Genomic DNA, 19,555 nt, shown 5'->3' on the forward strand with positions numbered 1-19,555 from the left:
TCTGAGTAAGAATGGCCACCATAGTCTCACGTCTTTGAATGTTTGGTTCCTGGATGGTGAACTGTTTGGGAAGGATTAGGAGGTGTGGCCTTGTTGGAGGAGGTGTGTCAGTGGAGGTGGCTTTAAGGTTTCAAAAGCCCACACCAGGCCTCTGTCTCTGTTTCTCTCTGTGTCACTGTCCCTCCCCCATCCCTCCCTGCCTGCCCCCCGGCCCCCGTCTGTCTCTGCTGGCAGATCATGATGTGAAGTTTTTAGCTACTGTTCCAGTGCCATACCTGCCTGCTTTCGTCATGTTGGCTCTTCAGAGCAATAGAACAGTAACTACGAGACCCCAAAATTTAAAAACTGACTCCAAGGTGGTTGCTAGAAGCTGAGCAGTGAAGTCATAAAGCTTTTTTCTTCATAGCTGGACCCAGTCCCCTGTTGGGCTTATGCCTGAGGATTTGGTGGAAGGGACGTTTCCATTACTCAGACAACTGCAATGAACAGAACCTGAAAGCCACCCAGTCAGTACAACACTTGTTTTACAAACATGGACAACTTAAGCCCAGACAAGTTAAATGGCTAATGTACTTATAAGACAGGATATAACGGAGACTCCGCAGTGCTATGAAAATACGCTCTTCCGTGGATCACAGTCTCTTTTCGGTCTCTGCCCTCCCCAAAATCCACACAAAAATACTCTTCCCGTGACACTCACCCTGAACCCTAACAACAGCAGCCTTTGGCATCAACGGGAAGCTTGTTTGTCAGGAAGGCAAGCCCTGGTAAATAGCCATCACCTCCGAATTGAGGAGGCACCTGAGCCACCAGCTCTGAGGGCGTGACATTAGCAGGCTGCCTGTATACTATGAGCAGTCGTGACTCACAGAAGACACACGAGGCTAAAACGACAGCAGGCTCACCCGAGGAATAATTTGTTGACCATAATGCAACTGGGAAAGCATCATAATCTTTACCTATATTTGCATATGCCAGCAGTGAATATGAAATAGAAACCTTTAAGCAGGCTTCAAGAACAAGACACTATGAAACATCCCCGGGCTGTTCAAAGGTCACTAAATGTTATGTATAAGAAGATCAGAGGGGAAATTGGAAGCGGAATTACACTTACTCAAAAGCCTACTTTTAATCTATAATAACAGGAAGCCCGATCCGCTGCTCTGCCGCCTATGGAGAATAATATGTGGAGCATCACGTTTTATTCTTTGTCAAGTCTGGAATTGTGCCCAGACACCCAAATGACCCTATAACATTCCACTCTGCCTTTTCTTCACTAGACCATAAGATACAAAGACAAAATCCCCACTGAGGGACTATGCATAACCAATCCATGCACTGAGGTTTGGGGATGCAGAAGGAGCTCTGAGCTATGATACAGTGTGGCCTTAAGCTTTTTCTTTAGTGTGGTTACAGCCAAGCAGCACCTCAGGGGAGCACTGTAGACCCCAAGAGTTCAGAGCTGGGTGCCACTGTCTCCCTGTCAACCAGCAAGCACCAGTGAGCCCAGGATTGGCTCGATGTACTTGTAATCTACAGTTCTGTCACTATATCTCTGTCTCCGTGGAACCTCTGACAGCCTTAGGAGACTGTTCCCATGGTTAAATAATTACAATGGGACTTCCAGTAGCTAACCAGAAAGGGCTGCTGTCTTCCCATGTGTCCTAATGGGTTTCCATACACATGGGTAGACTTCTATGCCCCATCACTGAGGACCCACACTAAGTAGAATGTTTCTAAACTCTCCAACAGGTCACCATGCCCTCACCTAAACTGCCAGCTCATGTCTTACTCAGAATGGATGCAGTGATTATTTATTGGCTCTGAAAAATACACTCAGAGCTTCCTCAAGGCTGTGCCACCTAGAGGCTCCTGTTCCCAAAACAGCATTCGATGTACCTCTTTAACAGTTAGCTTGTAGCCTGGAGGACCATCCTGGTGGGCATACCTACACAAAATGCTGACTCCAAGTGAGAATATGGTGCCCAACTAAGAGAGGCTTCCCATGGTAGCCTTCCCAGAGTCTGCACTAAGAGGCCTCGCTTTCCACAGGCCAAAGCAGGTCTATAACACTTAGCAAGCTTCCCGTAGAAAATGTATTGAGAATGTCACCAGGAGGGTGAGCAGGGTAAACAGAAGTCTTGCAGGACCTACCCAATCCCAGCAGGGGGCACTGTAAGGTGTGTGGCCCTGATGAGGAGGTGAAGGCAGCTGGTTCTTGAGCAATAAAATCAAAGGATTGCACACAGATGTGAGATGTTTTAAATCCCTCACTGATAAGATACAGGCCAAAGGTTCCATGCAGATCCTGGAATTAGCTACAGACCAACGGTTGTTTAGTACCCGCCCTGTATGTGATCCGCACGCAGAGGGGCAGAATGAGGCTCACAGATGTGAACAGTGGCTGGCTGCAAGCTTAGGAAGCTTGTGTTCAGCACAAATCCCAATGACCTCTGAGTATCAGAAACATTCACTACTGCAGCCCCAGAGCCTCCTTGAGAAAATCTGGGCCTTAAAGCCACAGAAACCTGTTATTTCCATGTTTGGTTGATTTTCATCCTGAGTGTTTTTTAAAAACATCACTAAACAATCAGTCTTGCTAGTCAGTTGTGATAAAGTCAAACATAAAATGGCAGGGTTTCAACTACTGTTTCAACTACTGTTGAGTGATTGTCTAGTAAGACTTATTTCATTTGCTGAAAACTGAAATAGAGTCAAGGAAGTTAAAAAAGACAAACGTACACATCACACATACAAGAGACACACACACACACAACACACATACAGACACACACAGACCACACACACCACACACACAGATCCACATACCACACATATACACACACATCACTACACAAACACACACATACACATCACTACACAAACAGACACATACACATCACTACACAAACACACACACACACACACACAAACACCTCCTGAGGCTTGATAAAGAGTAAACTAAGCTCAAAAGTGGGAAAGCAGCTGTCATCAGTAAAGTGTAAACTGGTAAAGCCAAGGTTCATAAAGCTGGCACAGGGTGTGACGGTCTGCTCTGGTCCCCTGCTACCTGACAGACGTCATACACAGTCACCTGACTTGGGGCTCAGGCAGCCCACACCTACATGGACACTGACCTAGCACTCTCTGGCTTTAAAATAGGCTATGTCTCTAACATAGGAAGAAAATGAAAGCCTATTCTGTTTCTGTAACAGTTAGTTTGAACAGTTATTGCAGTAGGCTGAAAAGATGTATTATTTGATGTCCTTTATGAAAAAGTGCTTCCTATCTGTTAATTCCTGGTCCTGTGGTTTGGGTGAAGACTCCCGACTCTGCTTTGTGTAAAATGTCACCATCAAGATGCAATACCTTGCAGATTTCATCTCAAGGGTTAAAAAAGGCAAGTGGATGCTGGGAAAACCTTCCCTACATTCTAGAAAAGCACAGCCCAGAAACTTGCCCTTTAGAGTCTCCATAAGCTTTGTCCCTCCAGCAGCTGTTACAAAATTGTCCCTGGTGGTAATCAACAAGTCCAGGCTTGTCACATAATAGAATTTCCAGGGCTCTGTAATTGGGAGGCCAGACCTCACCAGACCCTGGCACCAGAGGGTTAATAAATGCATTAGATGCTGTTAACCTCTGGTACCTGGAGTCAGAGTGGCCTCTCTGCCTTTTACCCTGGCCATCAGCATTTGCGAAGTCAGTTTCAGTGCCAACAGCACTCTAGTGCAGAACACATGGGCACACTCGTAATCTGTAGCTGGCAGCGGAGTCTCCACCTGCTTCTGCCCACAGTAGGCTCTGCAGGACTTTGGGGGACAGCTCAGGTTTGTGAGCAGCATGCCTGGCCTGTTTATGGAACTGGAGACTTAAAAGTGTGCCCATGCAGAGCCTGGCCTTTGCTGCCCCAGGACTCCATCTCTGTGGAGAAGCCAGTGTTTAATCTCTGATTTTTAGGCAGCTGTCAGCCAGCAGGGCACGGAACATTTCTCTGTACTCCTCCATGCAGGAGAAAAACCGTCGGTCCGTTCTCCGCTCTGACTCCAGGAAATAAAACCAGAAGAAGCTCCCAATCCAATAGCAACAGACTGTCCAGGCTACAGCCAAACAGTCATAATTAATGTGCTCTGGTTCCTTTCTCCCCTGCTTTACTGATTAGAGAGATTTGCTATATTAGGAACCTGTTTGCTTAATGACAGAATACAAGCAATAAACAGAGAAGCACACAGGCTGTAAAACACAATCAACTCTGCTCTCCTAAGTACCTGGCTGTATCTATCACACTTGTCAATACCAGCCCATTAGCATAGGAGCCTCTCTGCAGCATCAATGGGACTCTGGCTGGGGAAGCCATTGCAAGAGGTCTTTCTGAAGTAGTCAAGACATGAATGTCCAAGTTTAAATAGGCATGTTTGACTTTCTCTTGTGAGACCAGATGGGCAGAGAAGGATGTGTATGTAATCCCAAGAGAAACTGAGCAAGCTAACCTGCTACACAGGCACCATTTCTTGAATGGCACATGAATCACAGACTCACCTGATGATGTACATTTATGGTTAGTACTTGTTACATAACGAGTCTACTGTGTACTTGATTTGCATCTGCCCAAATTGACTTCTGTACATAAAAAGAACGCAGAGGAAAGCAGCAGCCCTGGGGGTGAGTCCTGGCGAGGTTGTGAGCTCAAGCCTTTCACACTCTGCAGCTTTTTGACTGTGCAGTTTTCGGATTTTTGCTTCTGACTTTTGGGAGAACTGGAGAGGTTTTTATTGCCAATCTGGTCACAAGCAGTTGGACAGCCTTTCTAACATGTCTCTCACTTTCTCTTTTGAAACTCACCTTCCTTACCAACTCGGTAACAACTGCATGCAGCCACTGGCCTGAAAAATCCGCAGTAACGTCAGCTTTGCAAAACAAGTGAACACATAAATAAGGCCTGCTCAGAGCCTCCAGGCCTGGCCGTTTGTCTTTTGGAGCCTGTACTTAGCAGGAAAGGGACCCTTTTCCTTCCAGCTCAGTTCTGTCAGGAAGAAGGAAGAGACTGAGAAGTGAGGCTGGTGGACTTGGGGCCTCCTTTTAAAGGGTTAACTATGGTCATGCTTATCATGGACACTGCACAGTTCACCTTGACCTCCTGTCCCAGAACACATTTCAGTGTTGCCTGAGCCTCAGCCTAAGACTTCCAATGACAGAAGCCCTTAGAAGGCCTGGGAAATGGCTCTCACTCAGTACTGTTTCCAAAAGACCTAGCACAGACTCCTGAAGATCCAGGGCAGAAGGCTCTGTCAGCTGCACAAACAAACCCAGCCTGGTCATAAGGCTGGGTGGGGGAACATCAATGGAGGTGACTTCCTTATCTGCAGCAGGCCTGACTCAGACCCAGTATACTGTGTTTAGACAAACCTTCCAATAATGAGTCCCAGTGAGCTAAAAGGAAGTCCGACTTGTGTGGTGCACCACAGCCTTAAAGCTGACACGGAAACATGGTCTGGAGTCTGGAGGGTCTTAGGTTCCAACATCAGCTTAAGTCAGAGTTCACCTGTGCTCCTGCCACAGCTAAAGCACAAACTCTTATCCTTGACCAGAGAGAAGAAAAAGGGGAAGCTCACCCATGACAGGTGTATCCAACTCTGCTAAAACCTAAGTGCTGGGGGCCAGAGGGCTGTCTCAGCAGCTAAGAGAATGTACTGTTCTCACTGAGGACCCGAGTTCTGTTCCCAGAACCCACACACAATGGCCTGTAACTCAACCCTGGAAAATCCACCACCCTTGGTGTGGCCTCAGCAGGCACCTATACTGAACAGGGGCACTTTCTTTTTCCTTTAGAAGACAAGTCCACTGAGCAGAATTTTCTGGCTTCTGTTTAACATAAGCCATATTAATGAACCAAGAGTGACAAGCCCTGTGGTTTAATTTTCTTTTTCCATTTTATTCATTTACTCTTAAGAGCCAGGATCTCATGTAGCCCAAGGTGGCTTCAAACTTGCTCAGTAATTGAGGCTGACTTCAAACCTCTGGTTCTCCTGCCTCTAGCTTTCAAGCTCCGGGATTACAGGTGTCAGACACCGAGCCTGGCTAACACCACAATGAGGGTGGAGCACAGGGCTTCCCGCATTCCAGGCAAGCATTTTACCATCCCTACCAAACAAGCCACATTCCCAGGCTCCAGTTTCAGTTGCTTTAAAATGGGGGAGCATTTGTTTGACACTCACAGAGGAACTAGACTGCCATCTCCTCTTATGCATTCTATCCCTCTTTGCAGACTCCTATAATTACCTTGCTCTTCACTAACCCACAGGCAGTATTTTATAAAGGATGCTGCTTTTTCCTCATGTATTCAACTCAGTTTTTCTTAAATTAATTATTGTTTTTTTGTGATTCTGTTCATCGACATGTTACATAAACAGCATCCTCACCAAAGGACTGAGAGCAAACACACGCAGTGTTAGAAGCTCATGCTTCCACCAAGCACGACAAAGGGCGCTAGGGTTAGGATCAGGAGAACAAGCTTGGAACATTCCGTGGCTTTGAACATGAGAATGTTTATGGAAGGACAGGACGGCTTCTGAGAGGACTCAGTGAAAGTCAGTCAGGATGAAGTCCACCATAGATCAGAAGTTAGCCCTGCTACTGGCTTGATTGGTAAAGAACGGTAAAAGAAACACAGGCTGGGAAAGGCACGTGTGTGATGTATGCATGTGAGCATGCATGTGTCTATTATGTGTAAGCATCTGTGTGTGCATGTGGTTGGCATTAGGTTAGATGCTTTCCATCTTGGTTCTTGCAACAGTCTCTTGCTGCACCTGAAAATCATCAGCGGGAGGGACTGGCTGGTCAGAAAGCTCTGGGGATGGGCCAGTCTCCCCTCCCCCTCCTCCAGCCCCCACTGCTGAGGTTAAAGAGACAGGCCACTGGCTTTTATATGAGTGTTAGGGATCCAGACCCTCATGCTGGGTGTCAAGTACATTACCCACTGAGCCATGTCTCCTGCCCTACAAAGTTCTGTGGAAGTTGCTAGTGACATTGCCTCTCTTTGTTCTCTGGACAGTCTTGGATTGAGACAAGACATCACGATTAGAATCCAATAAAAGAAAATGCAAACTTTGAGGCTAATTTGGCTTCCGTGAACATTATATGAAAGAAAGCGCTTCATGATCTTCTTTAAGATTTTAAAAATGGATGCCATGAAAGAGACACGAGACAGACATATATCCAGGAAGACATGTCAACACTCCCCATTAGCTGAGCCATCCCTCGGGTCTCTCCATCAGTCTACACATGAAATGATGCTCAAAGCCCACGGTTGTAACTCAACACTAATGGCATGATGGTGAGAAGCAGCAGGTACACTGTGGCCTGAAGCTCCACAGGATGCCGAAGCTGGGCCTTCTTCTTGTTTTTAAAATTCCACAGGATCATCTTACCGTCTGTTTTGTTTTTCCCCATGTTAGGGCAAACATGGGTTGCAAAACAGCCCACAGAACTGTGTGTTTTCATTCACGGTTAGCTTGCTTGATTAGTAAAATATTCAGACAAGAAGCAATTATGAGCTGCGGTTTAGGAAATTACGCCCAATTAACAATGATGCTAAACAATGTGTGAAAGACGTTTTGGTGGGGGGCAGGGTATCTGCCAGGGGAGGGAAGCTGTTCTGCAGTGCAAACATTCCCAACAATGGTATAAGGCAAGAAGGAGGGATGGTTCTCAAACTAAACATCTATTTTCTAAATATATGCAGTTGGAAATGCAAATCCGTAAGAGCAATGGGAAGATTCATTGCTATCCTCACTGGAAAGTGCATGCAGCCCGCCTCACCGGACACACATCCTCATCGAATCAGAGGATATTTATTAAGCCCCTCATTCTCTGCTGCACTTATGTGCAGCTGAGTGCAGACCCATAATGGTCTTATGACTTATGGTGCTAAGTAGGGTTTGATATAAAAAAAAATTAATTAAAAAATATCTACTGTCTCAAGACCACAGAGGCAGACACTTTGCTCACTCTGTTTAGAAGAAGGTACATGTTTAGTGCTGCAAAACAAATGACAGATAAATAAGATAAATCCAATTTTAGTTTTTTAAAATTACTGCACTTCAGCAGAGAAAAATATTACAGAAAATATAGGAAAACAAAGCAGCCTAAAATGATGACTGTGATCGTTCCTACCGCTAAGAACCTCCACCAAGAGTCCACCTGCAATTTACTCACCACCTGTTGTGGCAGGTACTTCCGCTTTCTACGGGTTGGACATGGGTTCAGAAAGGTTGTTTCTATAGCTTGGAGTAGCCACACACACTTTCTCAGACCTCAACACCCGTGAATATTGGCTCCAGGTCAGACCTCTGACTGTTGGTTCAAATAATCCTCATGTTAAACCTTAGAAGTAGATTTCTTTCCTGCTGACAGATGAAGACATTACCCCAATAAAAACTGGGGTCTCACAACCAACAGGACAGAGCTAATTCAGGTAGGGACAAAGCATAAAGGGGTCCTCCCACTCCTAAATCGGAATACCAGGAACAGTGTTTGCAAATATGGCCACTTGGAGAAGCCAAAGGTCAGGAGAGACTGAGCAACCTTTGCTCTCTTAAAGGCCTATGGAGTAACTGCTTTGTATCAAATCTGAGGACCCTGCTATTGAGAGACAGACAGAAGGACAACCATTTTGAGGGAAACTCACTCAGTTCTGTTAGCGCTCAATTTCCGAGTTTCCCTCTAGATATTGCCCTCTATAATGTGGTTCCTCTAGGGCCCAAAATAAGAGAGGCAGTGAAGAGGGAAAGAGGCTCAGAGCAGATCTCTCCACAGTGAGTCCCACAGTTCCAGCTCTATGCAGCCTATTATTCAGGGAGGTGCGGTTGGTTAGACGTCCTAAGGATAAAAGGTCAGGAGGGAATTCAAGAAATTGGATTTATTTATAGTATGTCACCTAAGTGTGCTCAGAGGTATTCTCGCAGGTTACCCGGAACAAGAGAGGGTATTTATAGTCACGAGAAGGCAGACATCCTACTGCTTTTTATTAAGCATGGTTATTACACAGCAATTGGGTTAAGCAATTGTCCAAGGCTGAATTACTGTCCTTCTGATGGGCTTGGCCACACTGCCCTCTGGATCACAGGCCCAGGTAGACTTATGACTCTTTCCTGAATGTAGTAATGTGGGGAGTAGTCTTCAGATCCCATCTTGGTGTTTGAGATGAGCGGTTTCCAACAACGTAAGGAGAAGACACAGTAAACATGTAAACATAAAGAAGCAGCTCAACCCGAGGCCGTGTCTACAGCGAGCAGACCTGCTTCATAGAACTCAACTTCACTTTCCAAATGAATCTCGATGTCCCATCGGCATGGGTTCCTCACAGCTCATGGTCAACAGGGGGCACTCAGGAAGAGAAAACAGCCATAGAAAACTCTCACTGGAGCTGGGTGATTCTGATCTGTTTAATTATCCTAACCCTTCTAGACAGTGAGGATCTCTATGCCCACAGGAGAGATGACAAATCCAAGGATCAAGGAGATCAAAAGACTCTTCATCTTGGTCTGTGGGACACTGATTTTACTGTAGAGCCCCCTTCAGCATCATTTCCCCCAAGGATGACTCCACATCACACAACCGCCTCTTTGTCTTACAAAAGCACCTTGGAGAGCGAACATCTCCCTATTGTTTGCATGATCCTTTGCAGGTCCACAGCAAACCTGCTGCTGTTACTTTGTTGCTTAAGGAGAAATTAGCTTAAAATGTGTTACAGAGACAGGAGAGATTGCTCAAGAATACTTACTACCCTTCCAGAGGATCTGAATTGGATCCCAAAATGTGCATGAAGGCTCATACCTATCTGTAAACTGGAGGAGATCAAACCCCCATCCCCAGGTACCCCAAGCACAGGATGCACAGGAACACACACAAGCAAAACACCCATATACAAAAGATTTAAAAGATGCATTTAGGTCTTCAGGAAAATGAATGGGAGCGTTGCCTGAAGTCTCCACAGGCCACAGAATCAGTCAGCACAGCCATCTAACCCCATTATAAACCCAACCAGTAAGGAACCACTACCACAGATCCCTGGACTGTACCCCAGAGAGGAAAGAACCCTGATACAAGGGATGTATTCTGGTAAGTACCATTTCTATGAAACACAGAGAGGGACCTGAAATAGAGGCAGTCATCCCAAGAGCCACACAGTATTTAAGGGCCCTGCTACTGAATTTCTACATAGTGTGTGCCACAAGACCCTGCTTGTGGACCTGGCCTAGAGTTACTTACTGTATTAATGCTGGTTGTTCAATAACCTACCCGTGCCATATTCTAAAAATATAGTGACATACGCTTCAGTTTCAATGACAAAATGAGACACAGCCTTGCCCTGAATGCTATATTGCAAAAATTTTTGTAACTCATGGTAGCATATAATTAAATAATTACAATGTAAAGCCCCCACATTTGCCAGTCACTTTACAGAACAGTGAAGAACAAGCTATTCGTGAGTGTTAATAAGAGACTCTGCTTGGGAACCATAGTTGAGACTCTGAGATGAACGAGAAGTCTGCGAAAAGGGAAATACTTCCAAAGAGAGAAGCAATTTATTGCCTGCTCAACTGAGGCTTCTCTGCCCTGGCTGGTTCTCCTACCCCTGCGCTCACTCAACAAATAGGTTTATTCTATTTGCAGGAGATTAGGGCTAAAAGAGGGGAGAGAAAGAGAAAAGCTCACCCAGAGTTACTGCACTGTGTGCGCTTAACTGGGAAGGTATCTCCTTGAGGAAAACAGGTTTCTGTTGAAAAGGGGAAACGGGACATCTGGGTTCATTAAAGGTGTGCAGCAGATTCTGATAAAAGCTATTTTTCTAAGTCATTAAATTGGTTTTAAGGAACTTTACATCCTCCTTCATTTGAACAATTATTAAACTATAAAATAGAATCGCACAATTGCAAAAACTGTAATCTGAAATTTTACAGCCAGCTATAAAATGCCGTATTATTAACTATACTGAAGATGCTGCAGCCCATTACAACTTTTTAAATGAATTACAAAAACCCTTTACTGCTGATGAAATAATCTTAAATTACGACATTATGCATTCTAACAATATGCTGAACCTAAGCTTGCTACAATACAAACATGCCAATCACAAAGAAATCGTTACCTGAATTAAGTTTTTACAAGCCCACAATCTGATAACAGCTGCTGCCTGGAGGCGGCCCAACACCTGATATGCAGGCTGGCTGGGACAGCTTGTCTTCTACACAGCTGCGTGTTCCAATGTCCCTTCCAGGAACAGAGCCTCAGAGTGGAAAGGCTGCACAAGTGATACTTAGTAGGACCGCAGGGATTTAGGCAAGGATCGTGATGTCCTTAATATCCCATAAAGGAGGTCTGTCCATCCTTCCTTCTTCCCTCCCTTTTCCTCTCCTCCCTCCATCTCCCTCCTTCCTTCCTTCTATTCTAATTGCTCAGTTACTGGGACATTTGCACAAGCACTATTTAACATGTAGGGGCTATGTATATTTCCCTATCAGGAAGCCTGGCCTCAAGATTCAGTTCCTGTTTGGGGGAGTTTGTTACAGCCTGCTTGCTTCCTCAGCCATTTGGGCTTACGCACACAAATCAAACGCCATTTAGGGTCTCTGGATCATTCAGCAGCCTTAATGGAATGCTTCTAGATTTTGAGTTCTGAATTCAAGCACTCTTTTGGTTCAAGGACTTTGAGAACACTCTATAAAGCAGTTATGTCAGAAAACATTTTTATGACAGCTTCTTTTCTCCCAGGGATAACTGGGTTGATTCTAGGATTCAGCTTTCTCTGAACTCCTCTGCTGGCACCTGGAAAGAGGAAGATCAAGTCCAACCATCCTCCTGTAAGGACCTGGGCCCACCCTGTAGGCCCTGGAACCACTTGGCACCTTGGTCCAAGGTGATCCCACAAGTCCTCTTGGGAGTCAGGAAATAAGAAGAAACAGGCCAGGCATCTCTGATCCCAGCATCATGTCATAGCTCCCAGATCAGGGAAATAAACTCACTCTGGGCACACGAGCATTATACACAGGAAATGTTGAGTATACCCAAGGCTTTTTTATTAATAATAATAAAAAAAAAAAGGACAAAAATACCACTGATCTGTAGAAGGCAGACTACATTCTACAGAAATGGTAAAACACCTTCAAAGATGGAAAGATGGAAACCTAATATGAAGGTTAATATTGCCAACTTCTCAGATTTACACAGGGGAAAGACCTCTCGGTATGCATACCCGTGAGGGCTTCTCTGTGTTGGGTAAGATCCTGGGCATATCTGGGAAGGGTCATCTAGATCAGGTTAATGGAGGTAGGAAGAGCCACTTTAACTGTGGACAACACTATCCTGTGGGCTGGGACCGCATAGGTAGAGAGTGAGCCAAGCATTAGCCTTCATCCTGGATGCTGTGTGACCCACTGCCGTGGGTTCCCTCAGCCATGCCTCCCTCTCCAGGACGGACGGCATCCCCTCCACCAGTAAACAAACCCTCCCTCCTGAACTAGCTTCTAGTCAGGTGTTTTTGTCATAGCAAAGTGACACCGATGTCACTAATACTGCACATCCCAAGGCCTTAGTGTCCAGGAACCAAGAACTTTACTAAGGACTCAACACTGGCAGCTCTGTCACAGTGTCCTAGTTAGGGTTTTCCTGCTGTGAACAGACACCATGACCAAGGCAAGTCTTACAAATGACAACATTTAATTGGGGCTGGCTTACAGGTTCAGAGGTTCAGTCCACAGTGTTACACTTCCTCCAACAAGGCCACACCTACTCCAACAAGGCCACACCTCCAAACAGTGCCACGCTTGGGGACACTTACCTTGTAATTATGGGGGAAAGAGTGCTTTTGAAATGATACTAAATTAAATATCCCACAAGGCCAGGACATCCCTAACAATTATTCAGACCAAAACACCTAGAGTATCAACACTGAGTAAGCCTGGCCCAGGAGAACTGACTAACTCACAACAGTGAGGTCCCCAAATAATTTTGAATGAAATTCTTCAGATTGCCCTATGGATGTGCAGCTCATGTCCAACAAAGAACTCCAGGAGAAATACTGATGTCTTATAAAGTATAGGACTCAAAGCTATGACTCGGCCTCATCTTTTCCTGTCAATTATTGAGTCTATCCATACAAAGCTGCACAGACCACCAAAATCAGAACCTGCCCACCCCCCAACCCCTGGAATCAGCAATGCTTGACCCTCTGGAGCAGTTCATTTTAGTAAGGGTGGGATGAGGTCAGTCAAGGATTTCTGTGTTGACAAGTGTTGGCCACTCCCTGAAGCCACTTACAACCAATAGAAACTCTCACAGCTTAAGCTCTGAGGATATCACAGCTCTGAATAAGCCATAAAGACAGAATACAGCATATCCTATCAATAGTACTACAGGAGGCTCTTCCGCCATCTTGCCCACCTCACAAGCAAACAAACTGAGGCCGAGAGGATAAGTAACCCACCCTAGTTTTCATGGCTAGAAGACACTGAAGGGAGCTCAGGCCCATTTTCAACTCCAGTTCCCTATACAAAGTTTGGCAGGGTATCTCCAAGGCTGTAGCTTCACTTTAGAACAATCCACTGATACGGTATTGCTACCTAAGAAAGGATTTGATTGGCTTTATTCCTCTAGATCCTTCCAATTTCTCGACAGCGCTTTTACTCATCGGCCCCACGGATCAAACCTGAGCATGTGGTAATGAGATACTTCAAGATGAACGCAGGTCACCAGAAAAGCCAACCTTCGGTTCTGAGGGCTGGAGATTTGATCCAAGGGAGGTCAAACCCATCTGACTTCCAGTGAATGTCTAGAGAAGTCTGAAGACTGTGTTCCGTCACGTGGAGGGCAGGGTCAGTGAGTTAGTTCCTATGCCTACTTAATGCAACTCTGATGGAAACACTGGCCACTGGGCTGCATGGACCTTCCTGACTTGTAAGTATATTCACGTAACAAAATAATGAAATGCACTTATTCTATGGGGGAGACCATCCATATAAATTCCCTATGGAAGCCCACCCTCTTTGATCTTATTCACACCTCCACGCCCTAATTTGTATCCCTTACAATGAAGCTATTAAGTGTTGCAATCTGCTGAGTTCCAGGAGTCATTCTAGTGACCAGGACTTGGAAACTCCTGAAAATGCCTGAATATTTAACTAGCTGGTCAGACCGCATGTGGGAGGAGAGCCCAGAAATGCAGCTGGCCTCTAACAAGAGGCCAGCCTTGATGGGGCCTCTGGTCTGCCATGAGCTCCTAGTGGAAGTGTCGAGATTGAGTTGTGTTGTGGTATACTAGTTGGCATCGGAACAGTCACCATTACTTTTCTTTATGCTAGTTTACGAGCCATACTGACACTTCAATCTGCCAGATGTTCAACAAGAATTTAGGGACTGATTTAATCTATAGTGATGAATAATGTTAGTGGAAAGTGAAATGTTTAAAGTCCTCTGATTTAGGTGATACAGAAGAGGTATGCTGTACACACAGAGGAGGAGATGTTGAGTTAGTGTATCTCCTCTCCCGGTATGTTCCCAGGTCTCATCTGAATTACTGATCTCATGGGCTACTCTGTGGCTTATTCACAGATAGTGTTGCACGTACTCTGCCTTATTAACACCAGACTGTAATAGGATGGAATACCCCCATGCAATTGCTCTTGGTTCCACTCTGGTTTTAATGTATTTGTGTGTACATGTATGTGCATGGGTGTGAGGGAGGTATGAGTACGTTGTACATGTGTGTGGAGGTGAACAGTCATATGTATGTATAGCCACGTGGAGGACAGAGGTCAATCTTATAGGTTGTTTTTCAAGTTGCCATCTGTTTTCTTTTTGAGACAAGGTTCCTCACTGGCCTGGAACTTCCCAAGTAGGCTAGGATGGCTGACCAGTAGACCCCTGAGATCTGCATGTTTCTGTCTCCTTAGAGCTGGGATTATAAGCATGCACCACTACATTAAACTCTTTTTTTTTTTTTTTTTTTTTTTTTGCACATATGCTGTTAAGAGTTGTGGTGGATGGCTATTTATAAACAAGGTTATAAAGATAATAAATCATAATCCCTGACTGTGACCAGTGATGTATAAATACAGGAACAGCTCCAGTCCTGGGCTGTGAATCTGACAGACAACAGGCTGGTTCTGGTCGCCGTCTTTTCTGCAACTAAGAGCATTTGCTACTAATGATTGTGTCACCTGTTCCCATGTCAACAGTGGTTAGAAGTTCAGTGAAGCCCTTGGCAGACAGACCTACTCTCCTAACCATGCTACATGGGACCTAGCTCACACAGTATTCTGTACACAGTAGACTGTCAGGACAGAGCTCCTGAGATAATTATCCAGGCAGCAGGATGGAATCGGGAGCAGTTATAATCCCTCAACAAAGACCTGGGTCTTTGGATTTCTATTCCTTCTTGGCCTGGAGTACAAAGAACATCCTATCTCTGCTGACATTTAGTTCAGAACCTAACAAAGAAAAAGATCGAACCCTAAAGAGCACCATCATTCCTTTCCATTGTTGCCCCCTCTGGCATCTTTGGGACAAATTCTCCTTTGCAGCTTCAGCAGCCCCAAGACATCTCTAAGGCACGGCATACACCCTGATGAGAGTATAGCCACTTTCCAAGTGCCAGGGGTTTGCTTGGCCCTGTGTACACCCGGACCATTCCTTAATCAAAAGAAACTCAAAACATGGGTTGTGTTTGACAGCAAAAATTCAGAGAGGTTAAGGAACAGGGTTCATGACACAAAATAATAAGGAGGCAGGTAGCCACCCTTCTCGCTCAGGTTGGTCCAACTCCACAGGTCCGACTCCTCTCAGCAAAATGACTCCAAGGCTGTCCAGAATGCTTAAAGGGGAGAGGCATGAGAAGTGCCTGGGGCCAACTCCAGGGTGAACTCAGAAGTTTGAACGTCCTGCCCCCAGACAGACCTAGACCTAATGAGCCTCCTTCCTCTCTGCCCTAGGGTTGTCTTCTCACCAGGCTTCTCCAGCCAAACCCTACACCCCTGGCCTGTCTCACAAGTGTCTCTTCACTGATGGAAGATTAACGGGACGCCAGAGCACCCCGTTGCTCTGCAAGCATAAATTGCAAGAAAAACATTTAGAATATTGATTAAGTGCTTCATGCTCGAAGATTTAAATTTACCTCCTGTATTTCCAGGATTAGCTGACATAATGGGGTCAGTCTGCCGGCACAAATGATTTACAGAACACCCATTGGCAGCTTTCCTTTGAAAACTCCACACTTAAAAATTTGCACTTGGTCACAACCAGCAGAGCCCCGGGTATTCCACAGTTTTAGATAATCACCTTCCTGCCAGGAAGTTTCAAAATCAGTTCTGGACTGGTCTGGCCCTATCTGGAACAAATGGACTTTGTTTGGATCCCATGAGGTACTGTAGCAGAGAAAGGAGGGGGAACCTTCTAAATACAGATTATATTTAATATTCTCAAGCATAACACGGAAGAATTAAATTGACCGTCTTCCCTCCATGCCTCCAAGTCATCTGACCCTAGGTGACTTCCTATCAGAGTTCAACCTGAAGTACAAGTTTGACTCTGCCTTTCGGCTAGAAGGAAGAGAGACCAGGCTATGCTGGGAGACCAGGTTGTGCAGGGAGACCAGGCTGTGCAAGGAGATTAAGAGGTGTGGACCTAGATTCAGATCCTGTGATCTCACAGCCCTGCTCCGTGGTCCTCCCTCTTCTTGGGCACAGAAGGAGCCAAGTGTCCCTGCTAAGAGCCACTTAGGGCTGATGAACTCTGACAATGAGAGAGAACTGAGGGGTGCACTTGTTTCAGGGTGCAGGGGTAGCAGGGGAGCTGACTCTGTACTGCTGATCTGGGCAGGAATCATCTTTACAGAAACTCACCCTGCTTACAGACTCACTTCCATCCCAGCCCAGCAGGTCCTCTGCTGACTCCTTCTAGAATGCTCTCTCAAGGACGAGGGGAGGGGACCCAAGTCTTGGATGAGCACTTGATGGCCTCCCATGTCTCACACCCAGAGATGTTTTATTTGGCTCACAGAAACTTAACTTGGTGGCTTGTACTGTTGCCAGCTGCCGGCTGCCATCCTGGATGTGAGCTGACTATGCACTCCTGGAGATCTACTCTCTATCACTGTCTCAAGCCCAGAGCCCGGTCGGAAGGCTACTAGGCTCCAGTAGAGTCAGCTCATTATTTCAACCAAGGAGTCAACCAACCCTAGGAGAAAATTAAAACAATACAAAAAAACCCTTGTTTTCTGGAGAGATAGCTCAGCATGTAAAGCACATGCCGTGTAAACACCGAGGACCTCAGTCTGACCACCAGAACATGTGTGCAAACAGCACACACTTGGTACCCAGTGCTGGGGAAATCTCTACTGTGGCTCGCTGACAACCAGCAGAACTTACCGAATTTATCTGACACACTGTCTCAGAACATGGTGGGTGGTATCCTAAGGGATGACACTTGACCTCTGGCCTACACATGCACACTTAAACATGCACACTTGCACCCCTGTAACAGGCAGGCATATAAGACTACACAGAAATGAAACCTGACTAAGGCATGGTTGGTTACTCATATCTAACATCCCAGCACTTGGAAGGCCAAGGTTGGTGGATTGACAAATGTAAGGTTACCCTAGAGGACGATGTGAGACCTTTCCCCCACAAAACGAAGAGGGTGTATGGATCTTAGTAATCCTGGGAGCTTCTCCCCTACAGATACCCAAGGCAACACTACTGTAGTTAGACATGGATCCTAGAGACTTCCAGACACCGCACCAAGGTGTCTTCACTGGGGGCCTGGAGCTAAGCAGTGCAATGATCCCAAACAGAACACTTTCCAATATCCACTTCCATCCCCACGGACGTTTACCTTAAAGAAGCAACAAGTCCTCTCTTTTGGTTTAAATACTCTGAGTGTTTCCAGCTGCCAGGCCACTCAAGTGTACAGATGACGAAGTAACTGGCAGAATCACTAAGGCTCCTTTGCTTCTCCTGTGACCACTTCATACATGTCAGGGAGAGAGGCTAACAAAAGCCCGGCTTGCGTCATGCTTGTTACCAATGCGCATGCCAATTAATCCTGACATGGGAGCTTGGCAGGTTACCCCAAACCTGGTATTTTATCATCTCAGGGGGCCAGCACTTAGACATTTCCTTGACATTTTCTAATCAATCAACTAATTTTTTTTTAAAGCAGAGCTTTTCACAGCAGTCACCCGTGAGCCCGTGATCACCAGGCCCGAAGCCACCCAATGCCCGGGAAGATCTGCTGTTGCCTTATCAATAATTACACTTCTAGGCAGAGTTTTGAAAAAAATATGTATATTCTTATTCTGTTCCATCTGGGGGTGGGGGTGGGGGAGTCTGTCTCAAATGTTAAGGCAGATTCTTCAGTCCCCAAGAGTCTTCTCATGTTATTGTATATTTAAAAATATTACAAGAGGACGCTTCTCAGGAGATGTGAACTTTAAGGCTGCCAGAGTCTGACTGTCTCCAGATCTGTTACCAATGGATCCCAAGTTGGTTTAAGTCAGTTCTATTCTGAGTCATGTCACAGGCAGGCAGGGACAGACACCATTCGGGGATATTTCTAGGACCCTCTGGCAAATGGTAATTCATCTACAGCCAGGCAGGCACGAAGGAAAGGCAGATGCAGAGAATGAGTCCCCTGGGAACCCTGTGCTGAGCAGAGCCCTAAATCAGACAGAGGGACCATGTTCTCAGGGTGAAGGCCCTTCACTTGTCACTGCCAACCCCCAATCTATGGCCTCAAATTGTCTTTCAGACATTCTTCATGTAGGTCACCCTAAAGAGGTCATCCAGCTACAAAACTCTTACTGGTAAACTCTCCCTACCCTGTGTCCTAGACTGGAGGCCAAAGCAGCCTTTAGATTTGCCACGTCACTCCCGGTGGGGTGGGTGGGGTGGTGACCCTTCAGCAGGAACTACAATAGCACCCCTTCCTTCTTGCCTGTCCTTTGTTTCCTCCCAGTCTGTGGGACCAGCCTGTCCAAGATCCCCATTCTGGCTAAGTCACTATCTCCTCAGTTCTCCTAGGTGTGAAAGGAAAGGATGCCTGCCATTTCTGCCCCACAGGGGTGCTCTGAAGAGAAAGGGAAGAGGGGACAGATATTTGTGATTATGGAATACACTACTCTCCACCTGCCAGCTCTGTCTCCCACCACTGCTCCTCAGCATATCCCAGAACCCCATCCCAGAGCAAAGTCAGTCAGCACCATTCATCCTTGTAACAGCCCAGTCATGTGACCAACTGACTAAGGATCAGTCATCATGGAGAGAGCCATTTGTCATTCTGGAGCATCCCTTCTGCCTCTCTGAGCTCTAGCACTAGGAAATGCACATGCTCACGGGACAAGCAGGACAAGAACTAACATCTGCACACATCTGCTAAGACCACAGAGCTAATACTCTCATCCTTGTCTCTGGTATAAAGACCAGTTCAGTGAAACCCGAGACATCCTCTCCCAGATGCCAGAGGCTTCCAAACTCCACTGTGTATCACGAGGAAGAGACATGTC

The 19,555-nt window shown here is 45.9% G+C and overlaps 1 protein-coding gene across 7 annotated transcripts in view; it reads right to left on the reverse strand.

Annotated features, from left to right (window-relative positions):
• The window catches only part of Gfra1 (GDNF family receptor alpha 1), a 217,590-nt gene that overhangs the window by 7,431 nt on the left and 190,604 nt on the right, over positions 1-19,555 (reverse strand). The gene's annotated exons all lie outside the window — the stretch shown is intronic.

This window comes from Arvicanthis niloticus, chromosome 1 (assembly GCF_011762505.2).
Source record: "Arvicanthis niloticus isolate mArvNil1 chromosome 1, mArvNil1.pat.X, whole genome shotgun sequence".
NCBI classification, from domain to species: domain Eukaryota; kingdom Metazoa; phylum Chordata; class Mammalia; order Rodentia; family Muridae; genus Arvicanthis; species Arvicanthis niloticus.